This window comes from Chiloscyllium plagiosum, unplaced genomic scaffold (assembly GCF_037043375.1).
Source record: "Chiloscyllium plagiosum isolate Xiang-an unplaced genomic scaffold, Cpla_swu_hap1 HiC_scaffold_10, whole genome shotgun sequence".
NCBI classification, from domain to species: Eukaryota; Metazoa; Chordata; class Chondrichthyes; order Orectolobiformes; family Hemiscylliidae; genus Chiloscyllium; species Chiloscyllium plagiosum.
In genome coordinates, this window is record NW_028270148.1 from 63334300 (window position 1) to 63361352 (window position 27053).

General features: G+C 41.5%; 1 long non-coding RNA gene across 6 annotated transcripts in view; it reads right to left on the minus strand.

The window, feature by feature from the left end:
- Positions 1-1648: 1648 nt before the first annotated feature.
- LOC122553226 (uncharacterized) overlaps positions 1649-27053 on the minus strand; it is a 60156-nt gene continuing 34751 nt past the window's right edge. The window contains exons 1-6 of one of the 6 annotated variants that reach the window (XR_015758455.1): positions 19507-19565; positions 18707-18846; positions 13054-13131; positions 12201-12279; positions 10323-10383; positions 1649-6853 (exon numbers count right to left, since the gene is read on the minus strand). This is a non-coding gene — a long non-coding RNA (uncharacterized LOC122553226). The other 5 variants (XR_015758454.1, XR_015758457.1, XR_015758456.1 and 2 more) reach the window with 5 other exon arrangements.

Below are 27053 nucleotides of genomic sequence, written 5' to 3' on the forward strand. Positions count from 1 at the left end.
ACTTTTGGTCAAGATTCTATTCAAATGCATTGACATAACGCTGAATGTTAAATCTTTCATGCATCAATCTGATCGGCCTGCAACTTTTTAAACTTAAACATTCCATTAAAAAATTATTTGATATATTTAGTTGTGGTAATCCTGTGCATTTTTATCAACACAGCTGAAAGTGAGTTTAATCACCACAAGGTAAATATTTATAGTCAGCGTCTTGTCTACCAGCGATGATTAACACAATTTTAAAATAACAAAATAAACTTCAGTAAACTGTACAGAAACATTTCTTGGTTACTTTAGACAATAATCAGTTTTATAATAATTTTTAAAATGCATATTCAAAATGCACATTCAGATGAGTATGTATATCTGGGATTTTGGTTCAAAGTCAAGATTCAACCTATGTATCCTTTACAAGTTCAATTTTTGAGTTAATATCAGATTTAGACATTGACCTTGGGTAATGTGCTGCAGCTGCAGCGTGTAGGAGCTGCTGGACACCAAATTTATCCAGAGCCAAATCATCTGCAGTGTTCTCAGCTCAAGGAGCTTTGGAATTGAGTTGAGGAGCTGGATTCTGAACTGCAGATATTGTGTTACACCAGGAAAAGGGAAACATACGTGGATAGTTTGCTCCAGAAGGTAGTCACACATCTCAGTCTAGGTAATTCAACTTCAAATTAGTCCATGGTCACAGACAGGATGCTGTGACTGCAGTTGAGGATGCAAGGGGTCATATTGGAACAACCTCAGCCCCTACAATTGGTCAACAGTTACGTGATTCTTGCAAGTTGAGTGGATGAGAGTAGAGACTGTAGAGAGAATGAGTGAACTGACCATAGCAGTGTGACACAGAGAGCTATTCAAGTGGAGGGAGGAAACAGTAATGTTATAGTGGTATGGGACTGTGTAAATAGGGGAATAGATGCGGTTCTGTCCAGCATGAGCTCCAAAGATTGTGTTGCCTGCCTGGTGCCATAGTTAAGAATATCTCCTCCGAAAGGAGATAATCTTAGAGGGGGACAGGAGCAACCCAGTTGTTATCATCCACATTGATACCAACAACATAGATGGAACTAGAAAGAGGTTCCGCTGAAAGAATTTTAACAGTTAGGAGTTAAATTAAAATGCAGAACCTCTGGGGTAAAAATCTCAGGATAACGAGTTGAACCGGGGTAAACTGTCATGGAGAAAATAAAGTGCAGGAGTTAATCTCATGTTTCAGAGGTGTGGGTGGAATTGGTTTCAGTTTATTGGGCAATGGCACCAATATGGTAGAGTCATAGAGATGTACAGCATGGAAACAGACCCTTCGGTCCAACCCCTCCATGCTGACCAGATATCCCAACCCAATCTAGTCCCACCTGCCAGCACCCGGCCCATATCCCTCCAAATCCTTCTTATTCATATACCCATCCAAATACCTCTTAAATGTTGCAATTGTACCAGCCTCTACCACATCCTCTGGCAGCTCATTCTATACACATACCACCCTCTGCGTGAAAAAGTTGCCCCTTAGGTCTCTTTTATATATTTCCCCTCTCACCCTAAACCTATGCCCTCTAGTTCTGGACTCCCTGACCCCAGGGAAAAGACTTTGCCTATTTACCCTATTCATGCCCCTCATAATTTTGTAAACCTCTATAATGCCACCCTTCGGCCTCCAACGCTCGAGGGAAAACAGCCCCAGACTGTTCAGCCTCTCCCTATAGCACAAATCCTCCAACCCTGGCAACATCCTTGTAAGTCTTTTCTGAATCCTTTCAAGTTTCACAACATCTTTCCAATAGGAAGAAGACCAGAATTGCAAGCAATATTCCAACAGTGGCCTAACTAATGTCCTGTACAGCTGCAACATGACCTCCCAACTCCTGTACTCAATACTCTGACCAATAAAGGAAAGTATACCAAACGCCTTCTTCACTATCCTATCCTACCTGCAACACCACTTTCAAGGAGCTATGAACCTGCACTCCAAGGTCTCTTTGTTCAGCAACACTCCTGAGGACCTTACCATTAAGTGTATAAGTCCTGCTAAGATTTGCTTTCCCAAAATGCAGCACCTCACATTTATCTGAAATCCATCTGAACTCCATCTCAGCCCATTGGCCCATCTAGTCCAGATCCTGTTGTAATCTGAGGTAACCCTCTTCGCTGTCCACTACACTTCCAATTTTGGTGTCATCTGCAAACTTACTAACTGTACCTCTTATGCTCGCATCCAAATCATTTATGTAAATGACAAAAAGTAGAGGACCCAGCACTGATCCTTGTGGCACTCCACTGGTCACAGGTCTCCAGTCTGAAAAACAACCCTCCACCACCACCCTCTGTCTTCTACCTTTGAGCCAGTTGTGGATCCAAATGGCTAGTTCTCCCTGTATTCCATGAGATCTAACCTTGCTAATCAGTCTTCCATGGGGAACCTTGTCGAACGCCTTACTGAAGTCCATATAGATCACATTTAATGCTCTGCCCTCATCAATCTTCTTTGTTACGTCTTCAAAAAGCTCAATCAAGTTTGTGAGACATGATGTTCCAGTCAGATGGGTTTCACTTGAACTGTGCTGGAACCAGTACTGTTGCAAATCAAATAATGAGAGCTGTAGAGAGGGCTTTAAACTAGTTAAAAATGGTTGAGGAGGCTTGGAAGAGGGGCAATGCAGGATTACAAAGCACAAGGATATGGGAGCATGGAGTAAAAGATTCTATATGAAACAGTGATCATTAAATGATAGATTTTATTATTTTTTTGTAAGTGACAACTTAGGTTGGAAACAACTATACTAAAAACTTACACAAGTGTAATAATGAAGAAATGACAGCAGAGTTAGCGGGAGTAAAGTGGGAAAAGAAATGTAGCAAAAAAGCCCTTGGAGGAACAGTGGCAGGGATTTAAGAAAACAATTCATGACTCACAATCAAGATATATCCCAGTGAAGAAGAATGATTCTAGGAAAGGGATAAACCAAGTAAATGGATATCGGCCCCTTGGAACAGTTAAGTGAGTGGGCAACAACCTGGCAGATGGAATATAATGTGGGGAAAATGCGAGGTTGTGCTCTGTAGCAGAAAGAATAGAGGTGATGAATATTATTTATTAAAAGAGACTACAGAGAGCTACAGAGAAGGATTTGGGAGCTGTCATATATAAAGCACAAAAAGCTAGCACACAAGTTCAACAAGTAATAAGAAAGGCAAATGGAATGCTGGCTTCAATTTCAAAGGGAATGAAGTATAAAAATCAGAAAGTCTTGCTAATACTATGCAAGCCACTATTTAGACATGCCTAGGACACAGCAAAAGTTTTGGTTCCCATTATCTAGGGAAATATACACTGACATTGGAGGTAGTCCAAAGAAGGTTGATCCCCAGTTTGGAGATGTCTTCTTATGAGAAGATTGGGCCTGTATTTGTTGGCGTTGAGAAGAAGGAGAAATAATCATATTATAAAAAAAGAGATACTTAGGGGGCTTGACAGGGTAGATGATGATTTTGTGGGAGAGTCTTGGATCAAAGGGCATAATCTCATAGTAAAATGTTTCTCATTGAGGACAGAGATGAAGATGAATTTCTTTTAACGGGCCTTGTGAATCTGTGGAATTCTTCACTGCAGAGTGCTGTAGAAGTTGGGTCGTAAAGTGTGTTCAAGGCAGATAAATTTTTAATTAATAAAGGGAATCGAGTGTTATGGGAAAATGTAGGAAAGTGGAGTGGAGAGCTACCAGTGCAGCCATGATCTCATTGAATAGAAGAGCAGACGTGATGGGTGAAATAGTCTACTTCTGTTCCGATGTTTTATGACCTTATTGGCATCATGCACCGAAAGAAAAGGTTTAATTTAAGAGCCTTCCAGATGGTGAGAAGGGCCATAATTAGCCAAAACACAATAATTCACTCTTGATGTCTGGGCTATCAGAGACTAGGCTTAAAAATGAGGTGCGTATCAGAGTTCTGTAGAAATCATGAAATGTGGAAGTCCATGAGAATGACCCAAGACATTTCAACTTCTGATGGGCAATTCCCTTGTTCCTGGGAGTCAAAGTGAATATGTCTAGCTTTAAGTTACAGTTAGAGACTTGGGACTGAGCTACGTACATTAGAAACATTAGACAGATTAAAATTTAGTGTCTTGCCTGGGTAATTACACAGCTGTCCCAACTCAATCACTCACACTGACACATCCGCCTACCCTCCTGATCACCTTGATTCCTCTTCTGATCAGCAAGCCGGCCCCTGATATTATGACTACCCTCCCAAATCGGTGAGCGGGTAGGCTGAAAGTAACTCTATCCCTACTCATACCACCCAACTGCTCACTGTCTGACCACACAACTACCCTCTTGACCCAACCTAACTACCATCCTGAAATGAACTGATTGACTGTCTGTACACGCCTGCACACCCACCTACCCATTCATCCAACAACCTCAACCTTCCTCGAAAGTGGTATCGAAGGTAGACTGGACGGTGAAGAGGAATTTTGGCATATTTTCCTTCATCGGCCAGAGCATTGAGTATAGGATTAAATAAACTGAAAGAACTGCGAATACTGTAAATCAGAAATCCTTCTGAGGAAGGGTCACTGGACCCGAAACATTATTATCAATTTCTGTTCATAGCTGCTTCCAGACCTGCTGACTTTTTTCATCAATTTATGTTTTTGTTATTGAGCGTAGGAGTTGAGATATCATGTTATGGCTGCACAACTCACTGGTAAGGCCACATTCGGAGTACTGTGCCCAATTCTGGTTGCCCTGCCATATGAAGGATGTTATTAAACTGGAAAGGGTGCAAAACATATTTCCAAGGATGTTACCAAGACTGAAAAATTTGAGTTATAAGTAGAGGCTGGGACTTTTTTTCTGTGGAGCATAGGAGGCTGTGGAGTGACATTGTAAAGGTTTGTAAAATCATGAGGAGCATAGATAAAGTGAATAGCCAAAGTTAGTTCCCCAGTGGAGGGGAGTTCAAAGCTAAAGGGCAAAGATTGAAGGTGAGAGGGGAAGGATTTAAAAAGGGACTTGAGGGACAGAGAATGGTGTTTATATGGAACGAGCTACCAGAGGAAGTGGTAAAGGTGGGTAAGATTACAACATTTTGACAGGAAAATGGAGAGGAAAGGTTCAGAGGGAAATAGGCCTATGCAGGCAAATGGGCTGCTTCAGTTTGGGAAACCTGGTCGGCATAGATGAGTTTAGCAGAAGGTTTCCATTCTGTATGACTTTATGACACTGTCACTATGACACCCACTTATATTTGACTCCTAGTGTCATAGAAAGGGGATGGAGTTCTCCAAGGAACACTCTGTGCTATGTTTCTGGGACAGCTGGTTTTGGAAGAGCTTGGTAGAACAGCTTCTTCCTCGCTGTTATCAGAAACAATACTTTTCACTGTATCTCCACACGTGTCAATGATAAATCAAATTGAATCAAATGTGCAGTGTTGAGTTGGGGGAACTTTTGAGTGACACAGCAATTTTTGAGTGAGGATAATGATTGCCACCCATGGAAGTGGCAATTTCATTACATTACTAGATATTTGGTGTGTGAGAGGTATAAACTGTGCTTGAAATTCCTTTGTCCATTTTTATAGTTATTCATGGGATGTGACAGTTTCTGGATAGGCTAGTATTTATTGTTGTTCCCCAATTAACCTAGAGAAGGTGATGGGGAATTTCCCTCACAAACTGCTGCAGTCCTTAGGGTCTCGAAGTTACAGGTTTGAAGGGAGCCTTGGTAAGTTGTTGCGATATATCTTGTAAATCACCCATTGCTGCCACTGTCCATCAATGGTATAGGGAACAAAGCCATTAGATAGGGATACCAATTAAACAGATTGCTTTGTCTTTGTCCTAGATGACGTTGGGTGTCTTGGGTGTTGTTGGAGTTGTCCTCATTCAGGTAAGTTGGGAGTATTTCAGTGCACTCCTGCTTGTGCCTTGTAGATGGCAGACAGGCTTTTGGGAGTCAGAGTAAGTTAATTACTACAAAATTTTCAGCTTCTTACCTGTGTTTTTTTGCCACAGTATTTTTATGGATAGTCTAGTTCAGTTTATGGTCAATGGTAACCCCCAGAATGTTGAACATAGGCAACATAAATTTCACTGAGTTTGAAGGAGCACTGGTTAGATTCTCTAATGTTGAAGATGGTCATTGCCTGACACTTATGTGGTGCAAATGTTGCTTGCCCTTTAACCTCCCAAGTCTGAATGTTGTCTAGGTCTTGCTGCATTTGCCAATTAACTGCTGAAATATTTTTGAGTTGGGAGTGATGCTAACCATTGTACAATCATTAGCAAACATCCCTAGCACTGACATTGTGATGGAGGGAAAGTCATTGATGAAGGAGCTGAAGAGGGTTCAGATACCATCTTGAGGAACTGTCACAATAACATCCTTGGCTGACCTCCAACAACTATGACCATCTTCCATCATGCTACATTTGACTCCAACCAGTTGACAGTATTCATCCCGATTCCCGCTGACTCCAGTGTTGATAAGGGTCCTTGATCTTTGCTGGTTTGATCAATTCCAGAAGAATTGCACTGAAAATAACTGCAGTCTCTGTTATTTAACAATCATCATCATAGTTCTCTTGACACTATATAAATAAGTTACTGTACTTAGCATAATCCCAGTGACCACTGTGGGGGGACAATATTGGACACTCACAGTTGCCAGCTGAGATTAAGCCAACTTACAGCAATTGTTGTTAGTCTTGAAAAATAAAGTATCAAGTCAGTGGACTTCCACTTTTACATATGCCTGAAGTTCTGGCCATTCCCATATAGCACCATGCATATCCAGCAGATAATGGAGATTGTTGAGTAAAGGCTTCAGGATCCTGGAGCACCCTGGTGAAGATGTCAGAGTTGCATGTCACTGACCATAAATAACAGTGTGGGCAGATTTCTAAACTAGTAAAGAGCACTCTAGAATGAGTCAGATTCCTGATACACATGACCATGAATATATGAAGCTCAATTAGTCCTTACAAAATGTAACCATAAAGGTTAGAGCCTGGCATATCCTTAACAGTCAAAAAGTTGTTGAATCTTATTGGATGAAGCCATTTTGAGAAGGTCCTACCCACAAACCTTTGGATGTCCTCCAGACATTTTGGAAAAATAATGTCTTCATTCATCTCAATGAAGATGTCATTTGGTAAAGAAACTAAAACTTTACATTGAAAACAACACTTAAAACAGTAAAAACTTCAACAACTTTCAGCTTCAGTAATGCAACAAGAAGCTTTAAAACAAAGAATCTAGTTTTAAATCAACAAATAATTCAGCAAGGCAACAAAATGCATAATATAAGAAGATCAAAATCCTAACAATTAACATCCAAATCGCAAATAATATTGAAACTTCAAGTGCCTGTAAGGTCTCCATAGTCCCAGAAGCCCACAAAGCTGCTCTGTCAGGAGGAAGATGACTGGTGGTGGCTTGCATTGACTCAGAAACCACTGCCGCACATGGATCTGACAGGCAGCAGGAAAATGTAGCGGGAACATAGCTGAGGAAGTGTCAGCCATTTTGGCTATGTGCAATACTTAACACTTTTCTGTGGAAATTTCTACTGGCCATTATTCAATCAGCTTGGATGCCCATTTGGAATTTGAATTGCTTGTTTTGTTTCTACTTTCTTTCTTAGATTTCCTAAAGTCCAAGATGGCAACGGAGTAGTGACGCTGCATCCAAGGTCTTGGCCCAGGGCTTATCTGCTTCCGTCTGCTTTCTTTGTTTCTGCTTTTATTTTTTAACTTCTGCTTTTCACTTTTCCTTTTTTCTTTCATTTTATTTTGCTTTAATGCCTTTTCGGTGTCTTCAGCAAGGCTAGACCGGGCCCAGCCATTTGAGCATGTGCGGCAGCAGTGACAAGAGTCGGCTCCTTGGGGAGAGTGAGCTCTCAGAGAGATCTTGGCAGTAATTAGGGTGGGCCCAGCGGTGAGAGAATGGCACCGGAGAAAGCGACTTTGACGTTGATGGGCCCAGCGCAGGACTCGATGTGGTGGAAGCGGCACCGCCTTTCAAGAGTTTGGTGACAGCAGGGCACCTCTGTGGTCGAGGTCAGTCAACTGCAGTGATGTGGTTGGCCAGAGTCATTACTCCTGGTGGATTGACGGGACCAGCGATTGCAGCAGGGGTGATGTGGTAGGCCGGGTATGGTACACCTGGTGACACATCGCCGGCAGCCCCAGAGCGGGACTCCTGGAATGGACCGTGATGTGTTGGTGGGCCCGAACCCATTGTGGAGACACTCCTCCCTCCCACCAAATGTCAAGAACACAAGAAGGGAGGAAGAATTCTGTTGTAGTCATATTCTAGTTATATGTTAATATCTTCTGTACCTCAAAATGGTGCTGGGGTGTGACGACATACTTTTTACTGTATTTATTTATTAAATAAAAGTTCAATTCAAGTCAATTTGATTGGTATCTGATATAAATTTAATCTTTTTGCATTGGTAAAATTTCTGATTTCAAGAATAACATAAATTAGGAATAGTCATGATCCAATCATTGAACCTTGAGCCAACCCACTAAATGCTTTAACTCACTAACAATGTCACTCCTCTGTCATTCACATCTTGATTTCTACTTTCAGACCCTTTCTTATCCATTCCCATGGTTTACTCCAAATTCTTGGAATTTAACCGATAGACTTTAATGTAGCATGTTATCAAGCAGATTTTGGAATTCCATGTTGTAGGCTACTCCACATAAGAGAGTGAAGGGAAGTTATGCATACTTGTTTAAAAAATAATGATTGAACAATAAGTTTTAGATTGAATTAGCTAACACTACTGAAAATTACATGACTATGTATTCAATATAGTACAGAAAAGTTCAGCAGCCATTCTGGGTTGTATTTTCAGATGTTTCAAAATCTGTCAATGTCAGTGAAATTTTTTTTGCATGTTTTGGTTATATCTGCTAAACTAGGTGAATGTGATAAACGTTTCAATGAAGTAACTTAGACATGGCATTGAAGTGTAATGGATTACACTTAAGCATCTTATTATTTGATTATTTGATTCTATTTTACTCAGATCTACTGTGTGCAACATTTTGCATCAATTCACAGCATTACAGTTGGAACATGATGTAAATCTTCAAACTTAAGCAGAGAGGATGAAATGCTTAGTTTTCCCTCTAATTAAAATCTGATCTTGAAATTGGAATCTAAGAAATTGCCGATTTCAAATCTCAATGTTTCTGTGAATGTATCAGCTCTTTTATAATGGCATTCTCCCATTTTGTTTTTGAAAAAATATTATTACCTTTGCGGTTATTAAATTGCGGTTATTATTACCTTTGCGGTAGTTTAATAGGGTTATTCTCATTAAGAAGCTGTTAGTAGAGACAACAGACTACAGAATCTCTGTAGACCATTGTGAGATTGTGACAATACTTCACAGTTGCCTGCAGAGATTATCTAGTCTGCAGCTATCCAGCAGTTAGAGCGCACAACACATTCTTTTCCTTAGAAAAAAAAATTATGTCATTAAATTACATTCTGGAAGCAACCAACACATTCAATTTTGTTGTATTTTGCCAACCTCCTTTCAATCAGTGACACATTCTTGTACTGTTAAAATTTCATTGAAGAATGTGTGTTTTCAGAAAATTAAGGTTAAGTCTGCCTCCATTTAGCTAGATTGGCCCACAGCGGTTTACCAGCCATTGAGCCATTGATTGGCTCAGAGTTGAACTTTTCACCCCAACTGGGAGATGGACTCGGCTTCCAAAAGTTGCTGGCTATCATATGGCTGGCATCCCAATGGTGCCAAATGGGAGCAGTGGACACTAATGGGATAACAGATAGTCCTCAACATCCAGGAATCATGTTGCCATGCACTCAGGTAAATCCAGACATTCACCAGGTACAGGCTGACAGGTCCTGAGAGGGGCATGAGGCTCATGTACAATGGAGTGAGAGGGGTAACAAACAGAGGGGAAAATTACCAAAAGCATGAGCTCCAATTTGTACTGGGTGTGGACATTTCCATCTGCTGGTAAAATACCATGAATTAGCCATGATTGCTTGCCCCACCACCAATAAAAGTCCTGCACTGGCGGATAGGAAATAGACACTGCTCCACCATGGCAACTGAGTTAACACATTACAGCGGGTTCCAACGTTGCTCCATAATCAGAAGGTTGTGACATTAAATACGCTGTTAGACCCATGCGGGACTGAGAGACAGTTGCACATCAGATCCAGAGACGAAGCAAAGAGATTCAAATGAGTGCTGAAGACTCCAGTGCATTATAGTCAAAATTCCTCTCCCAAATCAACCTCACCAAAAACAAATTACCTCATTGTTCATTCCACGGCTGTTTTCAGAAATCGGTGTTCACAATGTCACTGATGTTTATCTGCAAACCAACAATGCCTGTATTTAAAAGGAATTCAGGAAGGTCTTAAGGACATTTCCGAAGCATTTAATAAAGTATTGCAGAAGTACATATTCTTTTAAGTTTTCTTTAACCAATATTTCCAAAACAAACACAGACAAATAAGTCTTTTCCAGTATAAACTAAATATATTATTAATTCCTGTTTTCTAGACTATATGCCACTTCAATTTAATGCAGCAGTTAATCTAAAAACTGGCTTGGGTTATTGCACTGACACTTTTGATGTACCCTTACAAGTTCAGGCTGCATAGTAATTACATTCTTATAATTTTAGATGCTGTCTATGTTAATGGTTGATGGTCATTAGAAGCCCTATTCCACTACACTCTTGCTGACTGAGCTGACCTCCCAGAATTTCAGCTTCTAAGGCTTCTTATTTACTTGTTTATTTTGTACAAATATTGCAAAAACTGTGGACCTGCTGCTGACCTTCATTATCACTGACTCGTTTCTACGTAATTCTTTTTCCGGGTTTAAAACAAAATTGGCAGGTCCTTCCTCTTGTTACAAAGAAACAATGATGCTAAATATTTAATTTAAACCTCATTGAACATCAAAGAAATCACTTGCAGGAGGGATCATCTCCTCCATTCACTCATGTTCTTTCAATTTTCACGAGGTAAATAAATAAGGAATGCTGATATAAGATGTAATTTTCAGCCTTTATAGACATATTTCACAGCTGGAGCATAACATGAAGCTAATGTTTTAACAGCATGGTAAATGTCATCTGTACATGGTTTGACATGTTCTGCCATCCATTTACATACATATCTGGATTATGGGGATTTATTATGGAGAAGTAATTACTCTCCTTATTAAGCCTCACAATGTAACCCAGTCCAGTGGACTGCTGGCTCATGCTAACCCACCACAATAGATTCTCTCTGACAGCTGGCACGTGTCTTTTCTTCACAAAGCCTCTCCAGGGTAACAGACCCCCACTGGTCAACCGTAACTGCTTTCCTGATGACAGTTAACCAGCACGTGTCTCATTGTTGCAGGGTCTTTCTGGTGAACCCTTATACCCTTGGGAGCTGTTCCTTTAAAATAAGGTCATGACCCTTGAACTTTCAGATGCTGCAACAAATTGAAAGATTAACACATTTGTTTTATAAAAATGGATTGTGTAAATCTTATTATGCTGTTTGGATGAAAAATAAAGGAGACAGCAAGACTCCTGTGTGGTGTTTAGTGCCCAGCTGCAGCTAATTGACATTTCTTAAGGACTGCAAAAGGTGCAGTGGACTGAAGAGAAATTTCCTTCATCACTTTTAATTCTTTTTAACAGGCAATCATTACTGAATAGTACTTAAAATTGAGCATCATTCTGACCAACATTATTTCAGTCTATTATTATAGCTAGCAGCTGCAAAATAAGCCATGCTTTAAGCAATTTCACCTATTCCCATATAGAACTATTTCTTGGCACCAATATTTGAAAATCTATTTTAATTTATTTCCACCATATTAGCCCTCCATACACTGTATGCAATGTAGCATGCACACCCTTTTGCAGTACCTGCCATTTCCTCTTACATAAATAAATCATTATACTTGTGCAACTCAGCTTTAGATTAAGCAAACTTTGTTAGTTTAAACTGAAGATTCTAAACCTTACCATATCCTTATTTCTGGTTAGCATTAATGCAGTAAAGTTGGTTCCAAAACAAACTGGCTCTTACAAGCTAAGTTAGAAAAAGGACAATTTATTTTCTCATTAATGATCCTACATTTTACGAAATGTAATGATTGTTAATAAGCCTATTCACTCACAGGAATGAATGTGTTGTACCTTTTGATTGTTACTGTTTGGAATATAGCCAAACTACTCAGGTGAAGATGTCTTCTGGGACTGCAATGAAATTATAAACCTTTTACACATTTACAAATTTGCTGCATAGTGAAAAACTTCCAGTAGAAACTTTAATTTCATATTCATAAACATTAAGAACGTATAAGCAATGAAAGTACTGTAGAAATGCTTTTTTTGGTAATACAGTTTAGCTTTAATGCAAAAGAAAACTTTAGGTGAATTGATTATTTTGAATAGTTCTAAAGTTAGGTTGTGACCTTTTCATGTTATTTCCATAAAATGTTGCTGCCTTGTTTTCTACTTTGGAGTGTACTTGAATAGCATACTTTTGCACCTTTTATTGAATGTTGACTATTATTTAATTGATTCACCTACTTATAAAAAGAAATGAGCTACTATAACTTATTAAAGTGTGCAATTATAAAATTGGCTACAGCATTAATTTCTTTACTACATTCACTTAGATAAACTATCACAACTCTGCATTGTGAGGACACAGAAACTTGAACACTCTCTTTAATAATACCAACACTTAGCAGTTGAAAGTTATATTATCTCATTGCCTGAGTTCTGATATACCATTTCTCAATCAAGACAGAACATTATAACATGATGATAATCTTTACATAATGAATGTAATTGAACTTTTGCTGACTGCTTCTTTATTATACTCAAGGCATGGAATATATCAGAGTTACTCACGAGGGGTCTGGCTCATCAACAATTAACTAATTGTTTTCAAAGGAAAGGTTTTTGTCAGCGGGGAGTTGCTAATCCACGGATCTAAGCCTAGCCTTTTCTTAGCTTGCTTACCTGTGTAACATCTCCAGCTCCATCCATTCCATCTTGCAGCAGTCAGTAAACTCTTTGCAGTGCAGACCTGTGTGCAGGCTACAGAAACAGATCGCAAGTTGTATTTAATACAAATGAAGAAAAGCTAAGAAAATGATATGTGGCAGACGGATTGTCGACATAGCCATTCCCCCAATAGCAGAAGTCCTTTTGATGGTCTGAACCCTCTAAGCTGTAGGCCCTGCTGAGCCCAGCAGGAGCCAAACACTGAGCACCATCTGCCAGGGCTTCACTGTTTTACTTAGTTTCCCCACATTTCCCCACCTCCACCTCCATCTTCATCACAAACTGATCTGAAAAGCTACAATGGAACAAAGAATTGGAGCTGATTGTATGGCAGAGTGAATACTTTTCAGCTGTGCTTGGTTAGTTTGGTTGCTTTGCTTCATGAACTAAGCCTTTTGTTCAGCTCCAGCTTTATAGCCACACTGGGGTGTGAGGAGGGAAAAATAAAAGCAATTATTTTTTTGTTATTCTGCAGAGCTTGTTTTGGAAGCAGAATTATCAGTTTTTTAAAAAAAGGCAACATAAACTTACACTTCATGATACACGAGATCTAATTCAAAATCATTTTCAAATTAGTGTAAGAAGAATAACAATACCTTGCATTTCTGTAGTGCCTTCAACATGGGAAGTATCTTGATATCTTTCACAGAAGTGTAACAGTACAAAAATAGAATCTGACCTAAAGACACAGATAGTAGGCAGAGTGACCGAAAACTTAGTTAATGGCAAAGGTTTGACAGAGAATAATAAAGGGGGAGGCCAGTGGAAGGTTTAGAAAGGGAATTCCATACAATGGAACCAGGGTATCTGAATCAGAGAGGAGTTGCAGCACAAAAGAGGCCAATCTACCTGTTAAGTCAGTGCTAGTTCTCTGAAAAAGCAATGCTGCTAGATCAACATCCTTCTCCATGATCCAACAAATTGTTTCATTTCAGATAATTATTAAGATTCAGTCATGGTTTTCACAAGAGAATTTAATAATTATAGAACATAGAACATGTACTGTTCTATGTTCTATGTTCTATAATTATTAAGTTCTTTTGAAAACCACGACTGAATCTTACCACACACTCAGTTAATGCACCCCAGGTCCTAACTACTTGCTATGTAATAATGTTTTACTCTATGTTGCCTTTGGTTAGTTTGTTATTCACTTTAAGTCTGTGTTTTTTTACACTTCTTGGCTGTGTAACCAGTGGGAACAGATTTTTTCTCTTAATGCTATCCACACTGCTCATGATTTTAAACACCTATATCAAATAGCGGTTAGCACTGCTGCCTCACAGCACCAGAGACCCGGGATCAATTCCCGCCTCAGGCAACTGTCTATGTGGAGTTTGCACATTCTCCCAGTGTCTGCATGGGTTTCCTCCGGGTGCTCCGGTTTCCTCCCACAGTCCAAAAATGTGCTGGTTAGGTGAATTGGCCATGCTAAATTGCCCGTAGTGTTAGGTGAAGGGGTAAATATAGGGGAATGGGTCTGGGAGGGTTGCTTTTCGGAGGGTCGGTTTGGACTTGTTGGGCCGAAGGGCCTGTTTCCACACTGTAAGTAATCTAAAAAATCTCTCAGCCTTCTGTAAGGAGAACAGTCCCAGTTTCTCCGGTCTATCTTCTCCTCATCCCTGGCACTGACTTTATGAATCTTTTCATCATTCTTTTGAAAGCCTCCACATCCTTCCAAATGTGGAATCCCAAATTGAGCATGACACTCCAGTTGAGGCTGAAAAAATGCCTCATATTCAATACCTTCATAGTCATATTTATTCATTTATATTGGTGGATACATGGATCACAGAGGTTAGTTTGTACATACAGCAAGTGATTAGGATGGAAATGGAATCTTATCATGTATTTCGAGAGGATTGTAACATAAAAGTAAGGAAGTGTTGCTTTGGCTGTACAGGACATTGGTGAGACCACATCTGGAAGTTTGTCATCATTACCGAACAAGATGGCAGCGGAGTAGCAGGGCTATGTAAGCGCTCCTGAGCTTGGGGACTTGTCAACTCCCATCTGTTTTCTTTCTATTAACTTTTGCTCTTTTTCTTCTTCTTTAATTTTTGTTTCTCAGTTTTCTTTTCTTCCAAACCTTTTGCAGCAGGTTAATTGGAATTGGCACAGCAGCAAGAGTGGAACGTGTGTGGAATGGCGGCAGCCTTCTGGCGGTTTGAGTAGTGGCAGCAGACATGGCTCCTCTGGGCGATTGGAGGCGGCAGCAAGGATATCCTCCTGGTGTTTGGGGCCAGCGGTGGTGGCGGTTGTGGCAGGCTGACTGAGACTTCAGGCCGTGGCTAGGCTTGGGTGCCTGTGTTGATCATTCCAAAAAGCTTTATGAAGATAAGACTTAGACTTTGAGATCTGAACATTTTTCTTACCTTTTGTTTTTTGTTTAATTCTGCTGTTTTTTTTGAGATTCTGGTTTTATAACCAAGGTGGTACTAGGGAACAGCAACTTGAAATTAGATTAGATTACTTACAGTGTGGAAACAGGCCCTTCGGCCCAACAAGTCCACACCGCCCCGCCGAAGCGCAACCCTACCCATACGTTTACCCCTTACCTAATACTACGGGCAATTTAGCCTGGCCAATTCACCTGACCTGCACATCTTTGGACTGTGGAAGGAAACCGGAGCACCCGGAGGAAACCCACGCAGACTCGGGGAGAATGTGCAAACTCCACATAGTTAGTCGCCCTGAGGCGGAAATTGAACCCTGGTCTCTGGCGCTGTGAGGCAGCGGTGCTAACCACTGTGCCACCGTGCCGCCCACGGTGTACACGTGTACACTTTTCACTGTACTCATGTATTCCTATACTTGAGCACACATGACGATAAAGTCTAATTCTAATTCCAATTCTAGTTCTAAAGTTTAGTCTTCTTCCTCAATAAAGGATACAATTGTATTAGAAGTGCAAAGACGGTTCAATGTACAGATTCTTTTGATGAAGGAGTTGTATAAGAAAAGATTAGATAGATTAGGCCTGGTTAGAAGAATGATTGGTTATTTAATCAAGATGGATGCTTAAAGGGTAAGGGAAAGATTTATAGGAGAGACTGGAACTAGGGACTGAATCTTACATTTTTTGACTTAAGTGTGAGTTGTATTGAGTTTTTGTGGAGGGACTTTCTCCATGAGGCTGTGCAAGTTTTTTCATTGTATCTTTTCAAAGCTGCCTCATTAAATGCCTACTCTGCCCCTGTGACATTTTGCAAAACATTAGCCCTGCGTGCTCTCTGCACTGCCTACTCACTTATCTGGGATGACCTTGTCACTTTTTGCCCAGCACCAGCATAAACACCAGTGCCGGGCACTTGAATCTCTCTCAATCCCTCCCTTTCTCTCATTACCAAAGAATACAACTGATGACAGGGAAGAGAAAGCCTGTACAAGTGGAGAGGTAGCTGACATTTGGGTCCTCGCCATCTTTGAGGCGAGAATCCAGGCCCAGAAACTTGAGATCACTCCTGCAGGATATTGAACCATTCATGGCTTGCTAATCGTATATGTACTGTGCTTCATTTCACTGGAAAATTTCACAGTAACCCCACAGAGTGTATCATTCATTACACACCACTTCTAACCACTGGCCCTATGGCCTTCTCTCTCTTTTGACTGGCAGGTACTTCCAGCTTTTTCACCACCTCCGCAGTGAAATGCCAGCACCTCCAGATGTCACTGCCTTAACCCAGCAGCCAAGAATGGAGACCCCAGAGGGAGCATTGACAAAGCTCCATCGTTTATCTCCCAAATGTCTCAGGCACTGATATGCAGGCGGGAATGTCAAGCTTAGAAAATTTGACAGCACAAACTAGTGGGTAGTTCAGAGAAGGTTCACCAGATTTATTTCAGGATGAAAGGGTTGTCGTATGAGGAGTGGTTGAATAACTTGGACTTTTGCTAGCTGGAATTCAGAAGAATGAGGGGCTCAGTGGTTAGCACTGCTGACTCATAGCGCCGGGATCTAGGTTCAATTCCACCCTTGGGCAACTGTCTGTGTGGAGTTTGCACATTCTCCTGGTGTCTGCATGGGTTTCCTCCAGTTTTCTCCCACAGTCCAAAACGTGCAGCTAGGTGGATTGGCTAAGAGAAATGCGGGGTTATAGGGTGGGGAGTTGGTCTGGGTGGGATGGTCTTTTGAAGGGTTGATCTGCACTTGATGGGATAAATGGCCTGCTCTTCCACACTCTTGGGATTCTCTGATCTGATTGAGGTATATAAAAGGGATTGACAAAGTGAACGTTGAACAGATGTTCCCCCTTGTGAGGCAGTCTTGAACATGAGCTCGTAGACAAAGAGTGAGAAGAGGTAGGTTAAAAACTGAGATGAGGAGAAACTAATTATCTCTGAGGTTTGTGAATCTGTGGAACTGCCTCAGAGTGCATTAGAGGCAGAATCAATCAACTGATTCAAGAACAAAATAGATATGTCTCTGATGAAAAGTGAAATAAAGGACTGTAGGGAGCAAATGGTAGACACCAGAATAAGATCAGTCATGATCATGTTAAATGCTGGAGCAGGTGTGAAGAGTTGAATTGACTACTCCCGCTCCTAATTTCATTGTTCCTATGTACCTCAGAGCTCTGAAAATAGCTGAGGAAGAAACACTGCAGATTGCTAACACTCAGAGGATTTTTAGAGACAAGGCACCTTCTTAGGTCCAGGTAGCAGAGGATCTGGTGGTGTCTGCAACCATGGACTTTGCCCACAGGTACAGGGAGGAAAAGCAGCAGGGGGCAGGGATGTGGGAGAGAATGGCCCTCATTGCCCAGAAGCTGTAGCAGTGCAGTGAGTCATGTCTCCATTGTCGGACTGGTGGTCACCATGGAGATACAGGCCCAGCTCCATCAGAGCCTGCTGGAGAGGTATACATACCTGCATCCCAGTGTTGCAACCATTGCCCCTCAGACCAAAGGCACAGCAACAGAGGGACAGGGATTGGCGAGCACTCCAGATGTCTGTTCCTCACCAGGAGGCAGGGCAGTGCCAGCAGGTACTCATTTGGAGGAAGAACCACACACAGCCCCTTCAGATATCTCCATTCAGGACACTCAACAAGTGGCTGAGCCCTTCACTCACAACCTTCCTAACCCCCACCAACATTTGGAAATCATGCTGAGCAAAGTCCACTTGCATCTTGCAAGAAGACTCCTGGCATGCCTGACCCCATCTTGACACAAGCAGCCCCCAAGATCATTGAATTAAACCTCAAAGACCAATGGGCTTCACTGCTGAGCAGGCTTCCTCTATTCCAGCTGCAAAACTAGACAGTGTCCTTCAGACACAGTGAGAGGGAATAGAAAAAGACATCACATTGAGGCCATTCAGCAGCATGGGCAGCAATGCATTGTATGTTATTTGGCACTTTTAAAATAAATGGCTCTACAATGACCTTACATCTTTCTTTTTGTCTCTCTGTGTAGCTCCAAAGGTTATTGTTCCAACATAAGACAAAATTTCATTGCCGTATAAAATGTACCATGGATCGATGGCTGTGGTGAGAGCTTGCTATAGTATTCAGAAGCAAGAGGATCAATGTATACAGATATCCTCTGCTTTTCAAACATTCACTTTACGCAATTTCACTTTTACAAAAGAGCTACATTAGTACCTGTTTTTGCAAATCCGAAGAGGATTTTTGCTTTTACGAGAAACAGCAATACTTTTTCCCATATGCACCTTTGCTTAACACCATTTTCGGCCTGCGAAAGATTTCCTGGGAATGCTCTACTTCGGATGGTGGGGGGCTACCTGTATGTGGACAATAGGTGTTACTGACATGATTACCCCACCCCAGCCCCCATTGTACAACAACTCTATTCTTTCCTGAGTCTATACATCCAGAACTGTTGATGCGTGAATGAGTTGGATAGCGGTGTCTGCATCAGGGAGGTGTGTAGCAAACAGGGGGCAATGCATGAGGATGTCTCAGGATTAGGGATGCCACAGGTTTGTGTTCGGGACAGTGCACGGGTTGGTGTGTGATATTCCTTCTCTTTAAATGCCCTCATGTTGGTGGGTCCTGTGGCCCTCTCACTCACAGCTTGACACTCACCCTGCTCACTCCGACTGTGATCGTAGATGTTTTCTTCTCCTTTGCGCATTTTTGATTTCCAGTATGATAGAAGATGTGAGTGAGTGTTCCTTAGCCAGTGGTTTCCCATTCATGCCCCTACCTGTCTGTGAATCAGTGATGGTGAAGTGGGCATGTCACTGCACCAGTAATCTGGAACCTCTAATGTTCTTGGGTCATAGGTTTGCCATGACTGATGGGGAAATTTGAATTCTATAAAAGGTTCACCTGATGTAAAACATGTAACCACTGGTCATTGGCATATCATCCCATCTGAACCATTAATAGTTTTCCGCCTAACAGTTTTTAAGGAGGAAAATCTGCTGTCCTTAACTGACCTGGCCTATATGTGACTCCACATCCACAGCAATGTGCTGGCTTTAGCAACCGGGATGAGCAATATGTGCTGCCTTAACATCCTATGAACAAATAATAAAAACAAACAATTCCACAATATAGCAACTTGGCTTAATATTCTTGCCAATTTAAATTCAAGGAAAATATATATGGGCTGGTTAGCAACTAAATTCTTGTTCTTTTTTTCCCCTTACTTCTATAAACTGATTTACCTTTAGTCAGAGGGAAGATAAATGCATCAGGGAAAGGAACAAGCTTTTTGGTTTCATCGATATCCTCTCAGGAATGGTTGTACAGCAGGATCACAGTTTACTCTTTGCCGTTTACCACTTGACAATATCTTATCTGTAACGATTGCTGAGTGTCTCATGATTTTTGAATCTTTCTTGCAGTGTTGCAAATCAGGACTCCAGCTGGGGATCAGGGAAGGAGATATTTTAAAAATATTTAACTCATTTTCTGAATGTGTTGAAGCTTCTAACTTAATAGTCATGAGTCACTGTATTTATATAAACGTGAATTTTGACAGAATTGCTTCTGGGGCAAAATATAGAAGAGGGAGAACAGATAGAAGGTAGAACAGATAGATGAAACCGGTATTAAGTATGCAAATAAACAATAGCATATGTGGTGTAAACATAAATTTACAAACCATGTTTATGGTTAATAAAAATCTGTGCCAAGTCCTTACACATTTTGGTCCAATTGCCTACACAGTCTGTCCCATTTACAGGGAAACATTCCCACAATTCAGAGCTGTTTTTCTGGTGGATACTGACCTGTTTGACAACCTCATCTGACTGGGTTCAGATTGATCTAGTTGCATCTGTGACGTAATTCTTCAACATCTTCACCTGATGAAAATATTTTAAAAATTAAAAAGGAATAACAAGAGTGGATTCAACAGAGAGAAAATAAAAAGGAATTTAACAGAGATACTCAATGGAATTCTAACCACAGCTAGAACATTGCTGGTCAGTATTTAGTTCCATTCTTGCTACACTCCCTCATCTGTAGCAATCCCCTTCAAACTTCTCCCCACATCATCCGTCTCTTTGACTATTCTCCCTTGCCCTGGGACATCCCCATGTTATGTCTAATGTCCTTTAACAACATCATGGAGATGTCAGAGTCTAGACTGAGAGCAGCTTCTCAGTGATACCTTCTTGTAGGCTCTCCTTTTGGTCAAAGCAGCCTGGATGGATTGCACGGAGGCAGTGAGTCTATAGAAGCACCTCGGGCATTACGGGAAACAGGTAAACAGCCAGCTATATCTATGAGTGGATGACTATACCAGGAAGGTGACTGTGAATACAATACCACATGGCTGCTGAGGCTAGATTATATGAACATTAAATTACTAACTTTGGATACAATGTGCACAATATGCACACACCATATTTTTCTGTGTGATGGGAGGAGTATTACATGACAGCTTTAAGAGTGATCCTCATCCCATCTACCAATGACTTCATTAGCTCCAGCAGGCAAGTGCAGTGCAGGAGATCCCAAGTAAGATGAAGCCTTTAAGGCCCATTCCCTCTTCAGGATGTGTAACGTGATCATCCGAGACAACTAGCAAGTGTGTGTGACAATGTTCTGGTCCCCTGATTGTTATAGAGGTTTAGAGGTTGCTGCACAAGGAAAAATGGTTTGGGTAGATCTACATTCCAAGAAACATAGAAATTAGGAGCAGGTGTAGGCCATTCAGCCTTTCGAGCCTGCACCATCACCCAATATGATCACAGCTAATCAACAAATCCAGTACAGTCAGTTCTTCTGTAAAGCAATGATTGGATTCTTGTGCAATGCTGGTTGTAGAAAAATCATGCTGTAGAAACAACACTTAAAGTGTGGGTGATGTAATCGTGTTGCATCCAACAAACATTTTAAAAGTTTGCATTTTAGAAACAGCATCCCAAATTCATCAATTGCGTTACAGTGAATTCACATTAACGAAACACATGTTATAACAGAATGACCAGGACCCTGTTCCAGCTTTCTCCCCATGCCTATTGATCCCTTTAGTCCTAGGAACTGTATCTAACTCCTTCTTGAAGACATTCAATATTTTTGCCTCAGTGTTTTGTGACATAGAATTCCCCAGGCTCACCACTCTTTGGATGAAGAAATTTCTCATCACAGTTCTAAAAGGCATACCCCATTGTGCACTACACAAAAATATTAGTTAGACTTCTGTAATAGTATAGTGTTCAACTTTAGTACTGACTCTCAAAAACATGACAAGGCCTTTGAGAGGATGCAGAGGATATTTGCTTGAATGGTAATGGGGGAGATGATTTCCAAAGTGTGGAGAAGCTGGGAGTATTCTTCATTTGGGGGCGGGGGAGGGGTGGAGGTGAGGTGTTGGTAATAGAGCCGGCATAGTGCTAATGCTACTGGACAACTGATCCAAAGGCCCATGCTGACAGTCCGGGTTCAATTCCACCGTAACAATTGGGGAATTTTCAATTTGATAAATGAATCTGGAAAAGAAGGTTGTGTTTGCTGACACCAGTACACACACCATTCAAATGTAAGCAAACCATTTCAAGGGATGTGTCCCGAGATCAGCGAGCATGGCTGGGTGGAAGCATGGGAGTATGGAATTGAAACCCAATATCAGAACTCAGGAGAGATGGTGGGTGATCAGAACTTGAAGGTGGGGGAAATAGGAACCTGGGAGATGGATGGAGTTTGGAACGTGAAGTTGGCGGATGTGGGGAATGGGGGACCCTCCCCCTTCCTCACTCTCCCCCTCTTTCGATTCTCACTGCCACCCATCCCCTGCCCCCCCCCACCCCACCCACCCCGCGCCCGTTGCCTTATTTCACATCCCGATACTCCAGTGCTGAATTCCATGTTAAAAATACACTTCAGTGTACACGTGCATTGTGGTACTTGTGTATGACATCTTATGTGAATCCTACATGACGCTGTAATATTTAGAATTGTGTACTTATGTGCTTTTGGATTAGCTGACAGTTGTGGCATCAGCAAAAAAAGCCAGAAAATAAAGCTTGTCTTAGTAAAAGTGACTATGGCAGCTGTTAGCCATTGTTGAAAAACCCATTTGGTTCACTGAGGTTCTTTAATGAAGGAAATCTGCCCTCCTCACCCAATCTGGTCTTCATGGGACCTCAAGCCCACAGCAATGTGATTAAGGATTAACTGTCCTCTGCAATTTCCAAGCAGTTCAAAGCTAATTAGCAATGGGCAATTAAGGCTAGTCTTGCCAATCCTGTGCATATTCCATGAAAGAATAATATAAAAGTAAAGATTCAAAGAGCTTGTGATAGTGGTTTTCAAAATTATGAGCAGTTTTAAAAAGAGTAAATAAGGAGACACAATCTCAAGTGACAGAAATATTGGTAATCAAAGGACACAGACCTGAGATATTGACAAAAGAACCAGCAACAATTGGAGATTTATTTTCATGCAGTGATTACACTTCCTGAAATATAGAGTGAAGCAATTCAATTGTAACTTTCGAAAGAAGTTGGATAAATATATAAAGAGCAATGGATAAGGAATAGGGAACAGGAACCAATTAAATTGTTACATTTAAGAGCCAGCAAAGTTGTGATGGGTCAAATGGACTTCTGTGCCCTGTACTTTCATGATTCTATGACTTCACTATTCCTGTAGTGTGAAGTAAACTTTATTGGAACAATATAGGAAGTCAAAGACAGAGAGGTCAGCCAGAGAGGCTATGCAATGTAACCGTTTACCACAATGTCAATGTTTAGCTCCTGTCACCCAATAGCCACTTGATTGTTTGTCTTGGGGGCTTAAATGCTGAGATTCCAGTAGTAAGGCATTATGACTGCTGCCAGGATATAAAGTCTTGACTTAGCTTCATGCCCTGTTATGTATGCTCATACACAAGCAGGACTTTAATGGATTAGAATCCCGTTGGGTCATGGTTCATCAGAGTTGACATGTGACATCCACAACATGATGTGTGCAGTCAGTGGCATCCTGCCGCATGAGGAAACGTGTAATTCTTGTGAAGACATCTGCTCAGTCTGCCTGCTTCTTTCTGCCAAAAGAAGACTGGAATGCATCAGACACATTAACGTTTACAGTTTCAGTCACATTGATATTGCAGTCCTCACATTGCTTTGAAGCCTGAGGTCTAGCTCCAGGCGGTAGGTTTCAGTAAGAATCTTGATGGTGAATCAAACATCTGACACACCATTCCTCATCTGAGAACCCATCTCTGCCTTCTCCTCCTTCCTCTTCCAGCTGTGAATCTGCTGCATGTCACCTTCTCTTGTTCTTCCAATCATGTAGTGTTCCAAGGTGGATAAAAACTGCTAGTCAGATGTTAGATTAGTTACAGTGTGGAAACAGGCCCTTCGGCCCAACAAGTCCACACCGACCCGCCATCCACCCAGACTCCATTCTCCTACATTTACCCCTTCACCTAACACTATGGGCAATTAAGCTCAGCCAATTCACCTAACCTGAACATTTTTGGACTGTAGGAGGAAACCGGAGCACCCGGAGGAAACCCACGTAGAGAATGTGCAAACTCCACACAGTCAGTCACCTGAGGCGGGAATTGAACCCGGGTCTCTGGCGCTGTGAGGCAGCAGTGCTAACCACTGTGCCACCGTCCACCCATTATGTGTTGGACATAACTAATTTGTGGGGAATCCTCAAAATTGGGACCAAGTCCTTCAGCACCTTCTGCACCACTCTGTATAAGTTTGAGAGGCTTTAAATGTCTCTAGCATCCAGAAGCTAATCTATGAGTGGTTTATGGTCCTTTTAAATTACAGTGATGATGTAGAGGGGGGTTGTGGTTGGTCCCTCCTGCTGGTGATACATGGTCAGCTGTGAGAAGTTCAGACAAGCTTTGAATGGCAAAATAAATCTGTACTAGCATCATACATCTGGATTAGTGTTGCTATCTGTGTACACTGTATAGTTATAGCATTTCTTCCCTGTTTCCGTGTTTGTGTTTGTATGTATGCACCAATGCTTTCATTAGTATAGCACAAAGCAGAACAGTAAAAGTATTGTGCATTGTTGATATCATTCTGAAGGCAAAATGATTGCAAAGTGAAATTGGGGAATGTGTATTTGAGTATTGCAGCATACGTGTGTTTTGGTTCATCTTCTTTGTCAAAGATAAGGGTCATTGCTTGCTCAGCTCAGATGGCCAATGGAGGGTCCTATGCTGTTTTGTCTCTTCAATATCCACAAATCGCAGTGCAAGGTTCACAGAAACAAAACCCTGCTTGTAACTGTCTGTATAAAGTATGGTTAGCACTGTTCATTCATAACTGAATGCAAAATCTAGGTTATCAGATAAAGGAGCCACATTAGGCCCTTTGACCCATAAGCTCTGCTCCACCATTTCATCATGGCTGATGAATTTCTCAAGCCTATTCTCCTGCCTTCACCCTGTAACACTGATCTCCTTATTAATCAAGAATCTATCCACTTCTGTCTTAAAGACACTCAATGACTTGGCCTCAACAGCCTTCTGTGGCAATGAGTTCCTCGGATTCACTGCCCTCTGGCTGAAGAAATTACTCCTCAGGTCTTCACTCGAAGGCTTTGTCCTCAGGTCCTAGTTTCTCCAGTTGGTGTAAACATCTTCTCCAGGCCTCTCAATATTTTGTACATTTCAATGAGATTCCCTCTTCATCCTTCTGAACTCTATTGATGACAGATCCATTCTGCAGCTGCATATCATATGGCAACACCTATTGGAAAGATGTTGTGAAACTTGAAAGGGTTCAGAAAAGGATGTTGCCAGGGTTGGAGGATCTGAGCTACAGGGAGAGGCCGAACAGGCTGGGGCTGTTTTCCCTGGAGCGTCGGAGGCTGAGGGGTGACCTTATAGAGGTTTACAAAATTATGAGGGGCATGGATAGGATAAATAGACAAAGTATTTTCCCTGGGGTCGGGGAGTCCAGAACTACAGGGCATAGATTTAGAGTGAGAGGGGAAATATATAAAAGAGACCTAAGGGGCAACTTTTTCATGTAGAGGGTGGTACGTGTATGGAATGAGCTGCCAGAGGATTTGGTGGAGTCTGGTACAATTGCAACATTTAAGAGGCATTTGGATGGGTATATGAATAGGAAGGGTTTGGAGGGATATGGGCCGGGTCCTGGCAGGTGGGATTAGATTGGGTTGGGATATCTGGTCGGCATGGACGGGTTGGACCGAAGGGTCTGTTTCCATGCTATACATCTCTATGACTCTATGATCTTGTGACAAGCCTGGATCATTCTTGTAAACCTCCCCTGAATCCCTTCCAAAGCCAGCACATCCTTTCTTGGATAAGGGAATCAAAGTTGCTCACAATATTCTAAATGGGGGTCTGACCAGAGCCTTATACAGCTCACAATGCACCTCTGCTCTTGTATTCTAGCATTCTTTGATTTCATTTGATTCATTGTAGTATCATGTACCTAAGTACAGTGAAAAGCTTTGTTGTGAGCAGTACAGATAGGTCATAGCAAACAAGGACATACAGATCACAGGGTTCTTAGACAGACTGAGGCATACAAGGTCACAGCTGCACTGGAGGTGCACAATACAAGATCAACATTACTTGAAGTTAGTGAGTTCAATCAGCAGTCTAATAACAGCTGGAAAGAAGGTGTTCTTGAACCTGCTGGTGCATGTGTTCAAGCTTCTGTATCTTCTGCCTGATGGACGAGGTTGGGAGGGGCCTGTGATGATGTTAGCAGCTTTTCTGTGGCAACAGGAAGTGTAGATGAAGTCCATGGATGGGAGGTTGGCTTCCATAATGGCCTGGGCTGTGCACACAACTTTCTATAGTTTCTTACAGTCCTGGGCAGAGCAGTTGCTGTACCAGGCCATTCTGCGCTCAGATAGAATGCTTTCTATGGTGTATCTGTAAAAGTTGGTCCGTATGGATGTGTTGAATTTCCTTAGCCTCCTGAGGAAGAAGAGGCATTATTATGCCATCTTGACTGTCACAACTACGTGGGAAGTCCAGGACAGATTGTTGGTTATTGTCACTCCTAGGAACTTGACACTCTCAATCCTCTCCACCTCAGTTTGAAATGAGTAATAACATTGTATTTGCCTTCCTAACTGCAACCTTAGGATAATCCTGAACTAGGAATCCTAAATCTTTTTGTGCTTCAGATTTCTGAAGCTTTTCCCCATTTAGAAAATAGTTTACACCTGTATTCATCTTACTAAAATGCATAACCTCACACTTTCGTACATTTTATTCCATCTGCCACTTTGCCCACTCTCCTAGCCTGTCCAAGTGCTTCTGCAGTCTCCCAACTTCCTCAACACTACCTATTCCTCCTCTTATCTTTGTGTCATCTGCAAATTTAGCAGTAATGCCTTCAGTTTCTTCGTCCAGATCGTTAATGTTTAACATGAATAGTTGTGGTTCCAACACTGAGGCCTGTGGAACTCCACTAGTTACCAGCTGCCATCCTGAAAAAGGCCCCATTTATCCCAACTCTCTGTCTTCTGCCATCCATGCCAGTATCTTATTGCTCACACCATCACCTCTTAC